Source organism: Urocitellus parryii, chromosome 4 (assembly GCF_045843805.1).
Source record: "Urocitellus parryii isolate mUroPar1 chromosome 4, mUroPar1.hap1, whole genome shotgun sequence".
NCBI classification, from domain to species: domain Eukaryota; kingdom Metazoa; phylum Chordata; class Mammalia; order Rodentia; family Sciuridae; genus Urocitellus; species Urocitellus parryii.
The window spans coordinates 2996238-3015906 of record NC_135534.1 but is presented as its reverse complement, the minus strand read 5'-3'; the positions used below and the strand labels follow the sequence as shown (position 1 = coordinate 3015906).

The window sequence follows — 19669 nt, the reverse complement described above, 5'->3', positions numbered from 1 at the left end:
GGCACATTAACATAATAAAATTGTGAATGATGCTGTTCAGTACTGAGAGCCTGGGAAGGCAATGAGATCACTCAGTCCTGGGTAGTTTGTGCACATATCAGTAAATCTAAGGAAGGGCACTTTGCCTTCCTAAGAAACTGAAGAATATTTTGAACAACACTGAGACAACAATGAATAAAATTAATAAATATGAGACTCTGCTGAAGGTTTGAGCCTATTCTATACACTGGGCAATATTCCAAGTACCATGAAGACCATATGGATCTTTCTATACAAGATTGAAATTCAGGGGAAGGCCGTAGGCCCTTGTGAGAATCTAGGGTATGCTCTGATGTTCACTGACACTGAGATAGTCCTTCAGACCCTCTGATATCCTGAGTGTCACTAAGACTCTGTGGTAGTCCCTGATGATCAGTGTTCCTTGGAAACCTGTAACTTCATTGAGTGCCTGGGACTGCATTGACACCAATAGACTCTACAGAAGGTTCTGGGCACCACTGTGACCTGGGGAATGCCCTGAGACTCAGGAAGAATCTGGGCTGGCCCTTCATAATACTGTGACCTTGGGAATGACAATAAATTACAGTGACAACCTGGGATAGGTACTGAGATTACTGAGACCTTGGCAAAAACTCTGAACCAGCAAATTATCAAAGCCCTGATGAGACTCTGAGAAAAGCACTGAACATGACTGAAACTCTGCCAAATGTTCTGAGAAAAACTGACAGTCTGGTAATTGTCATGAGTTCCACTGAGGCCATGGGCCACATTCTTGGCTTCTTCAAAATCTTGGGAACTTCTTGGACTACACTGAGTGTGAATGTACATGGGCTCAATGAAATGCATGATGAAGGAAAGGAGAACACTAAGTCTCTGGGGAAATAACCTGAGCAGGATATTGAAAATGAAGAAAACCATGAAATGCACTGAGAACTCGGAAAGGACCCACACTCCCTTGAAGTAGTAAGAGAGTCCATGAGCCTCATCAGTGAGCTGCAAAACATGAATTCCACTGACACACGGGGAAATACCTAATCATCAATACAAATCAAGTGAAGGCCCTGATTGCCAAGAGGCAATTGTGAAGGCCTTTGAATCACTTAAACTCATGGAAAAAAATCTGAACACCCAGAAACACTATGGACAGCCCTGAGCCACAATGAAGATTGGAGATTGTCCTGAGAATGATAAATACACTAAGGAAAGCATTGAGATCCAGTATAGAACATGGGAAAGTCAGGGGCTTCTGTTGAGCTGCAAAAAAACTGTCACAAGGAGACCCTGGGACAGAGCCACAACCCTACCTTGACTCTGGTAGAGCCCCTAAACCCAGCTGTAAAACTGTTTATTGAAGAACTTTAGCCTCACAAAATCTGTGGGAAAAACTCTGAGACCTAATATTAACTGGCCACTCAAAAAAGACCCAAGAGAATTCCCTGAACACCTGTATGTCATTGGGGAAAGCACTGAGCCAGACTCAGATCCTGGAGAAAACCCTGAACTTTCAGTCCATAATATGGGGTAGCCCTGAGTGCCCCTGACACAGTGAGGAAGGCCCTGAGCAGCACTATAACAGGGGAAACATCTCTCTGTCACAATCACACACGGGCCATGGCTCTGTTCTGCAATGAGACACTAGGGAAGGACATTATTTTCCAAGAGTACTGTGGAAGAATCTGCGCAGGACTAGATATTGTGAAGGATTGTTAATCCAGTGAAGTAGTAGGGTAGGCCCTAGATGTCACAACAATTCTTAGGAAGGTCCTGATACACAATAAAACACTTGGGAAGACACTGAGCACAACTATGATTCTAAGAATGACACTTAACTTTACCCAGACCCTGGAAAAACCCTGGGAATCATTAAGAAAGCCTTAATGGCCCTGAACACAATGTTTATTTGGTAAGATTCACATGCTAAAACTGAGTTTGGAAGAAGCACTGAGCATCACTGAGGCTCTTGAGAATAGCACTGAGCCTTATGGATGAACTGTAAAATATCCTGAAATAATAGGCGATTCTGAGATTGGCTCTAAAACTCAGTGATCCTCTCAAAAAGGCAGTGAGAACTATTGAGATCCCGGGGAAGGCTCTGAGCAAGTGGTGAAATTGTAAATGGTGCTGATCTGTACTGAGAGCCCGAGAAGGTAATGAGAACACTATCATTCTTGGGAAGGCTGTGAACACATCTCTCATTCTAAGGTTGAGTTCTTAGTATTCCTAAGAATCTGAAGAATATTATGATGATGATTTAAATGACAGTGAATAAAATTAATAAATTTTAGAATTTTGTTAAAGCCTTGAACCTCTTTCTAAACACTGGGCAATATCCAAGCCCCCTTCTTGTCACTAATTTTCTATGGTACCACCTGATCATCAGTGTGAGGACTATAGCTTTGCTAAATTTCTAAGAAGGTAACAGCCCAACAGAGACTCTGCAGAAGACTCTGGGAAACATTGTAATATGGGGAATGACAATGAACTCCACTGAGAACATGAAAAACATGCTGAAATTTGCTTACAGTCTGACAAAAACTCTGAACACAGTGTGTCCTCAGGGAACTATCTACTCCCTGGTCACCCACTGGATACAAAATGGATCATGAAAAACATTGAAAAATGCCCTGAGAAAAATGGAGAGCCTGGTAATGGCCATTAGTTCCACTGAGGCAATGGGCAAAGCCTTTGGCTCTTTGAATACGTGAGACACTTTCTGACCCATACTGAGTTGCTGGAAATGTCCAAGAGCTCAATTGAATGCACACACATGGGAATGAGAGCACAGAGATTTTGGGGAACCCCTGACTATCGGAGTCCATGTAAACCACTGAGACCCCAGGCAAGTACCCATGATGAGCATCCTCAGTAACCTGCAGAATCCCTGAATTTAACTAACAGAGTGGGAAAAACCCTGAATACCAATTACAAACCACTGCATTCCAAGTGACTCTTTTGAAGACCTTTGAATCACATAAACTCATGGAATGCCTCTGAATAGCCCTGAAATTCTATGGACAGCCCCTTGTTATATTGAAATTCTAAAGATTGTCCTGAGAACAGCAGATCACTGTGGAAGGCATTGAGGCCCTCTAAAGAACATAGGAAAGCCATGAGCTTTCTTCTTGACCTGGAAAACCACTCAGACAGAAGGAGACCCTGAGAAAAATCCACAGCCCTTCTAAGAATGTGTTGTAGGTTCTATACCCACTGTCATTCTATTTAATGGAATTATTAGACACTCAGAGGCTGGGGGGGAAAAAATCTGAGGCCAAGTCATACCAGATATCTCAAAAAACACACTAGAGAATCCCTTGAGGCCCTGTACATCAGTGGGAAATGCACTGAGCCAGACCGAGATTTGAGAGAAAGCCCTGAGCCTACACTAAAAAACATGGAGTAGCCCCAAGTGCCACTGGCACATGGTGGTAAGCCATGAGCACCATTATGACAATGATAATATGTCTCTTTTACAATGACATATTGGGCAAGGCTGTGTTCCAAAATGAGACTCAGGAAAAGTCCATCATTTTCCCAGAATGTGTGGGAAAATCTGAGGACCACTAAATATTGTGCAGAGTTGTGACATCCATTGAAATACTACGGTAGGCCCTAGGCCTCAATGTGATACTTGCAAAGGCCCTCACACACAATCAAATTCTGAAGGAGATGGTGAGCACCACTTTGTTAATGGGAATGGCCCTTAGCACCACAGAGACCCTGGGCAAAGCCCTGGGATTCATTGAAAAACCCTTCAGTGTTCAGAATTCAATGACTCTTTGAGGGAATATTGAGAGCCTCTCTTGGAGGCTGGAAGAAGAACTGAGCATCACTGAGACTCTGAGAATAGCACTGAGCCTCATGGACAACCTGAAAAAGACTGTGAAATAATGAGTCTCTGAGCTTGGCTCTGCATTCAGTGTTCCCCTGGAAAAGGTGATAAACCTATTGAGACCCTTGGGATGGCCCTGAGCACAGGATGAAATTGTGAATGCTGATGACCAGCACTGAGAAACCGGAGAGGCAATGGGACCATTAAGTCTCTTGGGAAGGTCATGCACACTTCTGTCAAACTAAGGCAGAGCCCTTAGCATTCCTAAGAATCTGAAGAATATTTTGAACCCCACTGAGAACAGTGAATGAAATTAAGAAATCTGTGGCTCTTGTTGAAGCCTTGGGCCTCTTCTATACACTGGGAATTATTTCAAGCACTATGAAGACCATGTGGACATTTCTAAACAAGATTCAATTTCTGGGAAAGTTTTTCAGCCCTCCTGAGACTCTAGAGTAGGCCCTAAAACCAGTGACCTGGAAAAGACCTTGATCCCATCCAGTACTCTGAGGGTCACTAACACTCTGGGGTAAGTATTTGCCATTATTGGTTCCTGGGAATCATAAAGCTGAATGTCTGGGAATGCAATGATGCCACTAAGACTCTGAGAAGGCTCTGGGAACAACTGTGACCATGGGGAATGCCCTGAGACTCAGTCAGATACTTGGCTGTACCTGAGAAACACTGTGACCCTTGGCATGGCAAGGAACTCCACAGATATCCTGGGAAATGTGGTGATATTTACTGAGGCTTGGAAAATCTCTGAACACAGTGTGTCTTTGGAGAACTTTCTAATCCCATCCGACACTGTGGGAATAGCACTGAACATGACTGAGACAATTGAAAAGGCCCTGGGGGGGGGGGGGGAGAGCCTTGTAAGGGCCATAAGTTCCACTAAAGCAATTTCCAAAGCCTTTCGCTGCTGGAATACCTGGAAAACTTCCTGAACCACTCTGAGTAGCTGGAAATGTCCAAGAGGTCAACTGAATGCACAAGCATGGGAAGGAGAACACTAAGATTCTCAGGGAACACCCTGAGCAAGACCCTGGGACTAGAGGAGACTGTAAAAACCACTGAAATTCTTGGCAAGGATCCACAATCCACTGAGTCAGTACCAGAGTCCATAAGCTTCCTTAGTGACCTGCAAAATCCCTGAATTCAAGTGATACACTGGTAAAAGCTCTGAATGCCAATTACAAATCAATAAAGGCCCTGAGGCCAAGAGACTCTTTTGAATAATACAAACTCATGTATCAGGAGCTGTCACATAAAAAAGAAGTGCCTCTTAGCCTTGAGTGGTGACAATGTGGAGATGTGGCAAAAGCCAGCCATGGGCTCTCTGTATATGAACTATGAGCATTGAGTGCACAAAGTGCACTAAACCAACCTTGGCTCTCTCTTTGGGTGGGTCTTGCTCTGGTCTTTTTGCTTGATCCTCAGATGTCAGTCAATTTGCTAACAGCAGACATTAGAAAGCTACACTCAACTCCCTGAAACCTGACCCCTCACCACATTTGAATGGCTTCTCCCCAGTAAAAAGGTTCAGCACATGATTACTCTCTTTCTTGCTCTTTCCATGGACACCTAAGGTTAGAGGAGCCATCATAGAACCCAAAGAAAAAGATATCTCTGTCTCTGTGTGATTATTTCGTGCAGCTCAGTTCACCTGGAGTGACCTTGAGTGTTTTAGTCATGAAATGCAACACTCATGGAAGCTTGTGAACACCCCTTAAATCCTGTGGAGACACCTGTGTCACTCTGGAATTTTGAAGATTGCCCTGAGAACTACAGATACACAGTGTAAGTTTTTAAGGCCCACTAAAGGATATGGGGAAGCCATGATCTTCATATATGAGCTGGAAAACCACTGAGACAAAAAGAAACCATGGGGAAGATCCACAATTTCACACAGACCCAGGTGGAGGCGCTGAACCCCACTGTAAATCTATTCGTGAAAACTTTTTGCCTTACAGAAGCTCTGTTAATCCCTAACAGGGAACTAATTTAAAAACAGGCTCAGCTGCTGAAACACTAAGGGGCTGCAGGAGCCAGGATCCTGGAGGCTTGGCTCAACATGGTGGCTGACCTTGGTGCCAATCCTGCTGTTCTGGTTCTGTATAAATGTAGGATACTGGAGTGAGGAACTTATGGAGGGTTCCACCAAGATTTCAAAAGCAGGCCTAGGAAGACAGACAAAGTAAAAACAGAATTAGAGTCCCTGCAGGCACCTGAGAAGTCAAAGTCTGGAGATGTGAGGAGAAAACTGAAGTTGCAATGGAGATACCCACCCCTTTCCCATTAAGAAATGCCAGTAACATGAGACATCGTTTGTGGAAAGCTGCAGGAATTGAGCAGAGACCAGTCAACAGAATGGCCCCTTATTCTACAACCAACAAGGCAACAGGGGCAAAGATACACAGGACCTTTGGGGAGAACATCATGTGTTCCAGATGCTGACACATAACCTGTTTGACCAGCTGGATTTTAGACTTGCTTTGGTCCTAAGCCTGTTTTCTATGCCCCAAATTTTGTGAATAAAAATGCTTACTCTGTTCCCATTATATATTGGGCAATTGTAAATTGCTTTTAATTTTAGAGAAACTCCCAATGGAAGATTGCATTGTAGACTTTGGACTTGAACTTTGAGCAGTCTTTGAACAGTTGTGACCATGGAGACTCTTGAGAATGGACAAAACGTACTTTGCATAGTGAGATGGTTGTGAGCTTCTGGGACTAAGTGTGGAATGTTATGGTTAGGATGTAGGCTATCCTTCAAAAGATCATGTGTGAGACAATGCAAGGAGGCTCAGAGGAGAAATGATGTGTCCTAAGTTAGTAAGTATATTCCCTGATAGGGATTATCTGAGTGGTAACTGAAGCCTGGTGGGGTGTGACTGAAAGAGGTGGGACAATGGGGGCATGGCTTTGTTGTATATATTTTATACCTTGTGAGTGGAGTTTCCTCTCTCTTCTCCCTGTTCATCATGTGAGCTGCTTTACTCTGCCACACTCTTCCATCAAGATATCCTGCTTCACCCCAAGTCCTGAGAAATACAGCCAGTCTTCTATGCACTAAGACCTCTCAAACTCTGAGACCTCAAATAAAACTTTCCTTCTCCACAGTTATTCTATTTAAGTCTTTACACTAAACCAGCAGAAAAGCTGACCAAAACCACCCCACTTAGACCCTAGAGAAGGCCTCAAACCCCACTGAAAAGATGTTGGAAAACATTAGCCTCACAAAAGCTCAAGGGGGAAAGAAAACAAACCTGAAAGATTCCCTGGGCCACTTTAAGCCATTAGGGTAACCACTGAGCCACACTGAAGCCCTGGAAAAAGCCTTGAGCTTATACTAAGAAACATGTGGTGACCCTGAGATCCACTGACACTGCAGAAGGCCCTGAGTACCACAATGACAATGGAAATCTCTCTGAATTTCAAAGACTCACTGGGCAAGGAATTATTCCCCACTGAGACTCTGGTGAAGGCCAATCTTTACCCAGGATACTGTGGAAGAAGTTTCACTAGATAATGTGCAGAGTTCTTTAATCCACTGAATCAGTAGGGTAGGCCCTAGGCCTCCCTAAGACTCTTGGGAAGGCCCTGACACACAGTCAACCTCTGGGGAAGATGCTGAGCACCACTGTGATGCTGGGATTGGCACTTAGCTCCAAAGAGACCTTGGGAAAGGCCCTGGGTTTTATTGAGAAAGCTCTAAAGAGCCTGAACACAGTGATTCCTTTGGGAAGATTCAGAGTCTTGCTCTGAGGCTGGAAGAAGCACTGAGAAAAACTAATACTCTGAGAATAGCACTGAGCCTCATGGAGAACATGTAAAAGATCCTGAAGACAAAGAGGACTCTGAGGATGATTCTGAAACTCCATGAGCCCCAGGAAAAATCAATAAGGCCTACTGAAACTATGTGAAGTCTTAATTAAGCTTCCCCAGGTACCTTCAATATATCTGTTCTTATTAACAGAATATCAGAAAAATTCTGCAAAAAAGCCCAACTGTGATTAGACTTCCTATTTCCGATGACTGTGTCTTGTAAAAGCTAAATTTGGCAACAGACTTTATGATGTTACTTCTGCTTCTGTGGTAAACCATGTAACCTCTGACTAATCTAAAACCAAGAAGAAAAAAAAAAGATAAAAGTAAAACAAAAGCACTCTCTATGAATTAAAAAAAAAAAATGACGCTTTTAGTAGACTGCAGCAAAAGTGAAAATCCAAGCCCCTCCTCCCAGTGGGTATAAAGTTCAAAGAATTTCTAGAATCATGGTTCATAGGAGGAAATTTTATGATACAGCCACACTCTGAACTGGCTGTAGCCAATAAACCTGCTTTCTGCTAATTCCACAGTTGTCCAGCCTCATCTGTCCTGCAACATTCGGCAATCCACTTGAGATGGTAATGGTGAAGTTGCCTCTCTTGTCTCTCGGGTCAGGCTTCTCTGAGATGTTGGAGGACATTGCTTCCCCTTAACATACCAGAGGCAACTCTTTGGCTGGAGAAAAACAACTCACCCGACATCTCAGAACTTCTACCCTGAAGCTCAACAGAACCCATGAGGAACAGGAACCAGAAATAGGAAATGAGAAGCACCACCTGACCAAAAAGGTAGGTCCTGGTCCCCCAGTGGTAGCCAATCTGACCTCCCCCAAGAGGACTAAGTAGGGGGGACAGAGGATTGTTCAGCATTTGAGGGTCCTGAATAACCTCCAAAAGGAGTTGGAGTCAAAAAGGATCCAGGGAGTCACCTAATTAGTGTCTGTTTGGGGACCGCAAGCATAGGGGAAACCGTGACTCCCTTTTTGTTTGTGTAATTTGGGGGTTTTGAAATTTTGCTTTCACCATTGTTATGGTGAGATTGAAATAAATCACTGAGTGTATCTTAAGCAGGAGATGAAACATTTATTCACCACCTGGCACTCCAGATTTACCAGCTGATGGGCTAAGGGGAAGACTGCAAGTTTATTCCCAGAAATTCACTCAGCAAAGTTGTGTTCTCTCTGTGAATTAGAATGGCCAAGCTTTGGTGTGGGCTGGCCACCAGAAGGATATTTAATTGAAAGTATTATTGCTGAGGTCTCTTTAATAGTTGCTGGTACCCCTGGACACCCAGAATAGTTCCCTTAATTCCTGGAAAGAAACAGTCTAGAAAAACACCGCTTGGTTGAGAGCCTGTCTAGATGTACAATCCAAATTGAGGTTAGCTCAGATTGTAGCAGCCTCTAAGACCCCCCAAAAAAATGCAATTAAGCAGAGAAAATCTGACAAAGAAAAGAAAGAAGAAGAACCAGTTTTACCCAGTGAGCCAGAAGAAAGCCCACCACCTTACATGCCACTGTATCCAACATTTCCAAGACCACTGAGACAATGGGAAGTCCCCTCAGCCCCCTAACTTCCAAGAAACAGCTGATTATGGCTCTTCAAAACCAGTTACTCCTTTCCTATGAGGTTCTCAGGCCAGAGGCTTCCCAAGGGCCAAATATTCCTCATCCCACTTGCAGATCAAGATGGAAACCCATACTAAGACCAGAGCCACAACCCAGCTGAGAGCTCTCTAAATGCCCCTGTGAGAGACATGAGGACCTGCCTATGTTGACCAGGAAGAAATCATCTGAGGGGCTCAATGCATTTCCAAGTATCAGGTTTTTGCCTCCAAAGATCTCTGAAATTGGAAGAATCATACTACCTCCTACATACAGAAATCTCAGGCCATGATTCATATGATACAATCTATTATCCAGACCCATTAACCCACCTGCTTGTTAAGGTTTGGATATGAGGTATTCCCCAAAAGCTCACATTTTGGACAATGCAAGAAGGTTCAGAGGAGAAATAATTGGGTTGTAAGAGCCTTGACACAATTAATATTTAATCCCCTAATACGGATTAACTGAGTTATAACTAAAGTGATAGGGTGTGGCTGGAGAAGGTGGAAATTGAGGTGGCTTTAGATATATATTTGTATCAGAAAAGTGGAGTGTCTCTCTCTCTCTCTCTCTCTCTCTCTCTCTCTCTCTCTCTCTCTCTCTCTCTCCTTGCTGATAAACATGTGAGCTGTTTCCCTCTATCACATTCTTCTACCATGACATCCAGCCTCAACTGAAGCACCAAGCAATGGAGTCACCTTCTATGGACTAAGACATCTGAAACTGTGAGCCCTCAAATGAACTTTTTCTCCCTTAAAATTGTTCTGGACAGATCCTTTAGTCAATCAGCAAAATAGTTGACTAAAACACTGAGGGAACTGCTGCCAGCTACTTCTTACTCTATCAATACAAAGGAGAACAAATGGGTCACCTGAAAACATTAAAATGGCTAGAAGAACATACCCCAGATGCACAAGGCAACATCCAAGCCCAGGCCCAGGCCCAGTTTCCCAACACAATCTCAGGGTGGGAGCCTAGCAAAGATGAAGACCTTCAAAAGAAAAAGAGATATCAAGAACTCCCCATAGGAGGCCTAAAAGAAGAAGAAGGAGAGCCCTAAACATGAACAAGATATCAAAAGTATTCCAAAATCTGGATAAAATCCCCAGCCAGTTCTATGAACAACTTTGTGAAGCTTGTAACTCTTTACTCCCTTTTACCCAGAAGCACCAGACAACCAGCAGGTGGTCAAGGCAAGCTTTGTGGGACAGGCATAGAGTGACAGTCACCCAAGTTACCAAACACTAGAGGGTTTTGCTGGAAAGAATGCTAGTGAGCTGTTTGAAGTGGCCACCACAGTGTTTGTCAATCAAGACCAAGAGACCCAGCAAGAAGCAGACTGAAAGATGAAGAAGATGGTTTCTCCTTGCAGCTGCCCTTCCTACAGACCCAGAAGTCATCCAATGGGGTTCCCACCAGAACAAAACCAAAACAAATATCAGAATCAAGACCAGATGTAGGGCAGAAGGATCCTCTGGACCAACCTCCTCACAGGGAGACTAGGCTGAGACTAAATCAATGCACCCACTGCCATCTAGAGGGCCACTAGAAAAATGAATGCCCCACACTGAAGAAAGCCAACTGATTTCCTGCTACTTCTTACCAGGATAAGAGAGGCCAAGTCATTCAAGGATGATACCAGTCCTATAAATGTGTCCCCCATGATGCTCAATGCCACAGACACTACTATGATGCCCTTGAGAAAATTTTTGTGGGACTGGAAGCCATGGAAAATAATGATGAGGATGAAGAGTGACTGGGCTCCATCATTTTGGGCCCCCAGAAGCCTATGGTTCAAATGCTTATAGGGGACAAACCTATGGACTATATGGTGGATGCTGGGGTTCATCATTTGGTTGTGACCCAACGTGTGGGCCAAGGTTCAAAGAAAGAAACCACAATTGTTTGGGCCCCAGGAAGCAAAATAGATCATCCTTTCCTGTTACCACAGCATTGAAATTCAGCAGGCCATAAAGTAGTCCACAAATTTGTGTTGGGAAATAACACAAATTCTATACATGCCAGATTGCCCAGTTCAATTGATAGGTTGAGAACTGTTAGGAAAGCTCCAAGCCCAGATAGCTGTTGATGTAAAAGGCCAGTCACTGGTATCATTGAGAAAACCTGAAGCAAATATTTTACCCCTCACGATTCCCTGGGAAGAGGAGTGGCACCTCTTCAGCCTAGTAGAAACATCACAACAGGAACCACAAATCCGTTTCCAACTACAAGGGGTATGGACAGAGGCCAGCCCACATGTATAGCCCAAAACTGTCTCCCAGTGTTGATGAAATTTGAACATGAAGCCATATGGGACACCTAAGACAACATCACATTCCTTAAAAGGCAAAACTTGGATTTCAAAAACATTTGAACACACTTTTTACAATGTCGAATTCTCAGAACTCACAAATCACCATGAAATACACCTCTTTTTCCTGTCCAGAACCAGGAACTGATGATTATTGGCCAGCCCCAGATTTACATGCAATAAATCAAGCCACAGTCACCTTACATCCCGTGGACCCCAATCCACATAATCCCCTAAGTCTGCCCCCAGCTGAGGCAGGCTATTTCACATGTCTGGACTGTAAAGATACCTTCTTCTTCATGCAAATTGTACCACAGAGTCAGCCACCCTTTGCCTTCCAATGAGAAGACTCTTATGGGAACAAAGTCCAATTGACCTGGACTAGGTTACCACAAGGTTTTAAAAAGTCACCAACCATCTTTGGGATGGTGCTGGCCTCTGACTTAAAAGCCTTTCCTGCAAAATAATGTGGATGCACACTGTTCCAATATGTAGATGACCTGTTCCTGGCTGGAGCAACCAGAGAAGATGGCATAAAAAGAACACAGCTGCTACTCACTCTCCTATGTAAGAGAGTTTTACAAAGTTTCAAAAAAGAAAGCCCAGATCTGTCAAGAAAGTAAGAACCTTGGTTTCTGTATGACTCGGGACAGTGGCAACTGGGCGACAAGAGGAACAGGCCATCTGCTCAAATCCAGTTCCTTCAACCTGCTGTCAAATCAGAGATCTTTGGTGCCACTTAATTCTGCTGTGTATGGATCCCCAACTTTTCAGTTATGGCAAATCTCTCTGTGAATGGGGAGAACAGGATCTGCTCTTTGGGGGCCAACAAAACAAAATGCCTTTGAGGACACTAAAGAAGCACTCACCAATGCACCTGGACTAGGACTCTCTGACCTCACAAAGCCTTTCTTCCTATATGTCCGCAAATGGTATGGAATAGCTGTAGGAGTCCTGACTCAAATGCTGGGAACATGTCACATCCTGTGACCTATCTATCTAAACAGCTGGATTCTGTATGTAGCCCAAGGGTGGCCACCTTGCTTATGGGCCCTTGAAGCCATGGCCCTTCTGGTGTTGGAAGCTAATAAACTGGCAATAAAACAAAGTATTAAGTGTTTATGTTCTTCATTAATTTTGACATTATTAGAGTACAAAGAATAATGTTGGCTGAATAATGAAAGAATAGTCAGTTACCATGGTGCAGGAAAGCAAACCTTTTTCTTAAGAAGGCAGCTGATGCTTAAGATGGTCATCCAGATGCTAAGCAAGAACCTTCCACTGGGTAAGAGAGTCTTTATGTAGTAAAGTTGTAATACATCTAAATTAAAAAAAAAAAAAAGAATATAATTAAATGACAAAAATGTCTACATAAATGAAGGGTAAATTTTAAAAGGTTTGTGTGCAATTAAGTTGGTTATACATAAGTAACACAATCAGTTAAATCTAGAGCAGAAAAAGCCATCAGGGAAAATGTTACAACAGGAGACTGCTACTAACACCTTTCTATCACCAGAGGGCGTAAGTGTCCTTTCTTCCTATCTGTTCCCCAGACGCAAATAGTTTTTCCTCAGATGTGAGCAGTTTTTCTTCCGTCTCACTCATCTCCAGGGACAGGCAACTTAAAACAAAAGTGAAACAAAAGAAGAATCTTAAAATGGCTACCCATCCTCTCGCCCTGCCCTCAGGGGCGAGCAGTTTACCTTATCACTTACCCTCAGTCATTCCCCGTACAGGCCACCAAATGCTGCAGTCTGGCTGGGCACAATTCAGGAGCCACTTGTCAAAAGAAGCAAACTTTATTTTTAGAACACACACACCAAACCACACAGCTCCTCAGGAAAAACATTCAGAGCCCAACTGCCACCACCGGCTTCCCACAAGCCTCTCAACTTCCCACACTCCTCCTGCTCTTGAGGCCAATTGGCTGGGTCGTGTGGGCGGAGCCAAAAAAGTCCCCCAATGAGCAGCTCCATGGTCTGAAAGGGCGGGAAAACAGCCCAATGAGCATCACCGCAGAGGAGCCAATCAGTTGACAGCTAGAAGTTTGCTGGGGCCGCTGTGAGCCAATCATCAGCTGGCAGCTGGAAGTTTGCTGGCAGCTGGAAGTTTGCTGGCAGCTGGAAGTTTGCTGGGGCCCCTTCGGCTATGGCTCTCAACATCTCCCCCTCTCTGTTTGTTATATGTTTGTATGTACATATGTCCATATATCATATATGATGAGCGCTCATGAAAAAATGGATTCAAATTTTTTTTTAATTTTTATTCACGTGATTTAAATGGTTTAATTTAAATTGGGTAAACAGCTGTTGAGGATTGTTTTAATATGTGAACAAAAAAGGAGGTTAACAGATCTGTTTGTTTACTTTCACCTTTCCTTTTCATTATATTTAATAATTCTGTTCAAGATAATGTAAATTGTTAAGAAAATTGTTTTCTTTTAGTGCCTTCTGGAATGTTACATAATTTTTTCTTTAGCCATTATTGCCAGAATTCCTATCTTCATCCCAGTGCCGGTGAAGACAAAAATAAAACCAATCTACAGCTTCTTCAATAGCCATCACTGAACTGCTTGCAGAACTTGCCTGGACTATGTATCACTAGTACGCATTGTGAACTATCTGTTGGTGCAGCGACTTGTGGTAGTGTTGGGGTATTTATGCTGATGGTGTCATCGGTGGTACAATTTTTCAATTGGCTTGGTGTATCTTCCTCCCTTCTGCTTGTCATGGTCGTTCAGCTAAAATTTGGGGGCCAACAGAGGTGAGGCAAAGAACCTCACACCCCCCCGCTGATACAAAGACCTATCCACAGGTGTGGCTATATGCTGGACGGGTAGTCAATGACGGGTAAGATCCAATTGCAATGGTACCAACCTAAGACAGGAGGCTGACACCTTGAGGTCAGCTCATCCGATAATGGGTAAGGACCATATGTAGTATTGGACAACCTAAGGCAGGCACGGTCCCTAAGCCACATGCTTGTTGTTTAAACAGAGAGGGGGAGATGTTGAGAGCCACAGCCAAAGAAGCCCCAGCAAACTTCCAGCTGCCAGCAAACTTCCAGCTGCCAGCGAACTTCCAGCTGCCAGCTGATTGGCTCCTCTGCGGTGATGCTCATTGGGCTGTTTCCCTGCCCTTTCAGACCATGGAGCTGCTCATTGGGGGACTATTTTTGGCTCCGCCCATGCGACCCAGCCAATTGGCCTCAAGAGCAGGAGGAGTGTGGGAGGTTGAGAGGCTTGTGGGAAGCCAGTGGTGGCAGTTGGGCTCTGAATGTTTTTCCTGAGGAGCTGTGTGGTTTGGTGTGTGGAAAAATAAAGTTCGTTTCTTTTGACAAGTGGCTCCTGAATTGTGCCCAGCCAGACTGCAGCATTAATGTACTGATATAAACCAAAGTTTACTACATATGTTGAAATGTCAAAGACTTAACATTGAGTGTGTTAAGTTTTACTGACTAGAGCAGTTAGGGTTAAAAATCAAGGTTTATATTGTTATTTTAGAATATTCTACTAAATTACAGTCTAGATTTTTCTTTAAAAACTAAAGTTGATTAATATTTAAACATCAATGTAATTATTGCACTGTTATGCTCTTTATATATTAAATGTGTTCATATATTTCAGGTATAGAAGACTTTAAAGTAAAATTTTTATGTTATTTTTTTATATGTTTATTTTATTTATATGTGGTGCTGAGTCGAAACCAGGGACTCCCCACACATGCTAGTTGAGCGCTCTACTGCCAAGCCACAACCCTGACACTAAAAGTTTTGAAAGAACATTTTATTAAGCTAGTGGTCTCCAAACTAAAGTTGTATCTAATGGTAATTTTAGACTTATAATGATAACAAATTTATTTATATCATTTAATGTTCTGTAACCGAATCTAAACCTTAGATTTAGATTTGTTACACTGGGATAAAAATGTAAATGTATTTCTAAAAGATAATGAGGCACTGATCTACTTAAAGATTAATCTTGTAAAACATAAAAATGTTTTGCCACTTATTCCACAAAATGAAAGTTAAACCTCTCTTAGCCTTTCTTTAATTCTTGTTTCAGATAATGTCATATTGTGTTAACTAACATGATCAGTTAGGCCAGACTCATCTCATTTCAAATTTCATTCAAAAGATTGATATTTTATTTTAAATATTACTGTGGTCTCAAACATAGGATATAATGTATAACTCAGCTAAGGTTTAAGATTATGTACAAACTAATTTTTTTTTACTCTTGTTAATTTCAAGAGATTTTACTCTTTTAAATTTTCTTTTAAATTTTCCTTTTAAACTTTAACTGCTATATGTTAGTACCTTATAAAAGTACAATTTCAAATATAACAACCTAAATTAATTTGAAATATAAGGCCATTATCTATAGTATAGACAGATAGTATATAATGCTAACTTCCAGTACTAATAGAGATCTCAATTAAATGAAAGGGGTAAAGATGATGGTATAGTTATAAACATTAAAGTTAAAGCCAAGTTCTCTTACTTTAAGACTGGATTGCTGGATATATAAGATCAATGCTTAAAAATTAAGGTTAAAAATGTGGGGTGGGGGCAAGAAACCCAATATTTAGCTCTTGCCCTCTGAGTCAGCTTGAACCCAGGAAACAAAGGAACTTCTTTCTCTAAGAGTTTGCAACTCTGGGCCACATGACCTCCCAATCAGGGGGATTACTGGGACCTTAAAAAAAGAAATCCAATCAGTACACATACTCTGATAAAGGAGAGACATTGGAAACCAGAGATTCCATGATAATTCCAAGGGTAGCCACATGGTCAGTGAGATCTTGACTTATCCTGGTGGATGGCATTAGCAGAGCTAAACAGATGCTCATTAGTTCCCCAACAGAGACCCCAAGAGAACTCAGCTAACTCTTAATAATAGATAAGAACAAGGTCACTTTGACCAGCTTGATCTTGAACACCTAACACACTTAAAATGAAAACACAGATCATTCAAATAAAAAGATATTTAACAAAAGTCAGATGGCATTAACTAGCTTTAATAAATGTTGTGTTTATATGCTTAATAACTCTTACCATGTTAAAGATTTACATTTCCAATGTAGCTTTCTCCTCTCTGGTTTTTAGGCCTAATTATGAGGATAACTTCTCAGCTCTGACTCTTCCTGGTGAGACATTATTGATTTCTATCATCTTCATGATATTCATTGACATGTTCCAGATGATGAAACATTTATCTTGTACTAATCTCATATCAGTACTTATGTATTTATCTTTCTTTCATAGACACACTCATGTTCTGTAGAGTCTCATGACTAAATACTCAAGGTCACTGCAGGTGAACTGGGCTACAGGAAATAACCACAGAGAGGCAGAGAAATACCTTTTTCTTTGGGTTCTGTGATGGCTCCTGCAACCTTGGGGTCTGTGGAAAGAGAGAGAGGAGCACTTGCTGAACCCTTTCATTGGGAAGAAGCCATTCAGATTAGGCAAGGGGTAGGATTACAAGGAAACTGGTGAGTGTAGCTCAACTGCTGCCCACATAAGAAGCTTAATTTAAGATTGCCCAAGTGAATTTCCAGGGACACCAAAGAAAACACAGTCACACACTTTACCTTTAATCAAGCTTCAGGATGGTTTCTCCACTGTCTGCCTCAGGCTCCTCAAATGGGAGAACAAGAGAAAGTCAAGAGAGGCTGGTGAGAGAGAATGAGCATATTCAGAAGTGGGCTTTTATTGGGGGGCCCTCATTCTTAGAAAGTTCCATCCAAAAAAGTTCAGAGGTGGCAGGGTTACAAAAAACATGTGAGTTTAATTCAACCCAAAGGGCCATGGGGTGACACGCTTATGTCTGAACATGCGCTCTTAAATTTCCAGAACCAGGGCAATGTCCAGGTGACTATGTTATGTAGTGCCAGTCAAAGCATCTCCCCTCCAGGATGGAAGGAGCAGATCATTTAGATTGGCTCCCCACACTCAACCCTTCTGAATTCCACCTACTCCTAGGGCTACTCCCAGGACCACACCTTATTAACCAACCATGGGAAAAGATGGAGAACCAGTCATGGCACTGCTGCGCCAGACTACATTGATCTTTTAGACCCTCATGGTGCATCAGGAGTAAAGATGTCTGAATTTGGAGTGGCTATGCACAAATTCCCTTTTTCTTAATATTTAAAGGCAATTGGGGTATTACATGTTTTAGTCACTGGATTCTTGGTCTTAGATCATCATAATCTACTATTGAAACACAAAAGGAATTAGTAGAAAACATCTTATTTCTATAATATAGTCAACTTGCAAGATCCAGGTTACTATTATTACTCTGACAAACACTCATCAGAAGATTTTTAATCTTTTCTCAATTCTATTGGGAAACATTGCATTTAACCATAGTAACACAGATGTATTTAATTGGCATGGCATTTAAGCCTATCCACAAACCATAGAGCAGAAAGCTCATTTGCATTATTCAGTATAATGTCTTCTAGAGCATTTTATTTCCAATTCTTCCATCAGAACTTATCTGACTATGAAGGATCTTGCAAGTAACTTAAGTCAATTTTTAAGAAAATTCAAATGTTCTAAGTTTAAAACATAGCCATAAAGACTACAATTATAGAAGCAAGGAATGATATTTAATGTAGTTACTTCCAGGATCATGAGATCAGGAGCTTGCCTAGGTCTGATTAATTGGCATGCTCCTGTTTCAAAGCCTGAATGTCAACTTCAGCATATTATAGCTCTGAAATATTAGCTGGCAATAACTAGTGATATAATAAGATAAGTTGTATTCTTACAGCCTGCAGGATATTCATCATCCTTTCAGTTAATTCTCACATTTAAGGAGGTTTTTAGGTCTGTCAGTAATGTAAATATTTTGAAGGTAGAAGTCAAACATCTAAACATACCTTTGGGTGCCAACTCACTAGGGGTTACGTTATTACCAGTAAACCTCCAGGTGTCTGGCATCCTTGCATAATCAGCTTTGTCAGTTCTGGGAGACCAGTCTAAAATATATCCAGTATTTCTAGACATCTTCTGCTGCACTGGCAAGACATTTGCACAATCTATCCACTTAGGAAAGGGGTCAATTCCCATTGAAGAAAGACTAGGAGAGTAATATGTTGGTGGATATCTTATGTAAATAAATGGCCTGTTTAGAAAAATATATATTTTAACAATCTTTCTGACAATTGTCCAGAAAAGTAAACATAGTCTTAACTTTTAAGTATCAGCATGATTGGCTGGTTTAGGTTTCTTACATGCTGTCTTTTTCTCAAAAGATACTTCCAGACAGTCTGTTTATCATAAGATCAACATATAAGAATAATTGAACATTACAGTGAGTACAATTAATCTAGTTCATGAGTGGAATTTCCAGTCTATACTTCAAGGCACATTAAAGGTGGACCTGATAAATGGGTCCATAGAAATCTCTTAATAATTTTCACTTACCTGATATGCTCATGAAGTTGCATGGCTCTAAATTCTGCAGTTGGGAGATTTACCTTACTATTTCAGGTTTTTCAGTCATTTTCATGATGAGAGGTTTCAACTCCCCCTTTGAAATCTGATTTAATTTACCGAATAATGTTGAGTAACAATAAAACTCTCAATATTACAATTTAAGAAAGTTTTAAAAAATATTTGTAAGATCTAGTATGTCCTTGTGGGGTCCTGTTTTTTCCCTTTTCTTTATTTAAAAGGCTATTATAAATCATAATATCAATAATTTAAATTATAGGGAGCCCTCAATCTCTTCTTGAGAGAAGTTTCCAAAATACCTCTATATCTCAGAATATTATCTTTTAAACAGGTGTCTCTTAATTGTCTTTGAGAAAATATGATTAAGCTTACTTTCTAGTGTAAGGAAGTAGTATATAAATTTTAATATTTTTTTTATAAATAACAGGCCCAATCAAAGAACTAATATAATATCAATGAATTTTCAACAAAGTTTGCAACCTTTATTGCTCAAAAGCAATGTACGACTTTAATTTGGAGAAGATCAATATTCTCCCAGATCTCACAACTAATAGCAAAAAAAAAAAAAGGAATTTGTAAATTTCAGCAGTATCTTTGAATCAATCAAATTTAGTCTCAAAGGATA

The 19669-nt window shown here is 41.5% G+C and overlaps 1 long non-coding RNA gene across 1 annotated transcript; it reads right to left on the bottom strand.

Moving 5' to 3' along the window:
- Nucleotides 1–5927: 5927 nt before the first annotated feature.
- LOC144254553 (uncharacterized) lies at nucleotides 5928–17311 on the bottom strand. The gene is made up of 4 exons (XR_013343519.1): nucleotides 17172–17311; nucleotides 16940–16981; nucleotides 13080–13198; nucleotides 5928–6009 (listed from the first exon to the last, which is right to left on the bottom strand). It is a non-coding gene; the product is annotated as an uncharacterized LOC144254553 (long non-coding RNA).
- Nucleotides 17312–19669: the final 2358 nt, after the last annotated feature.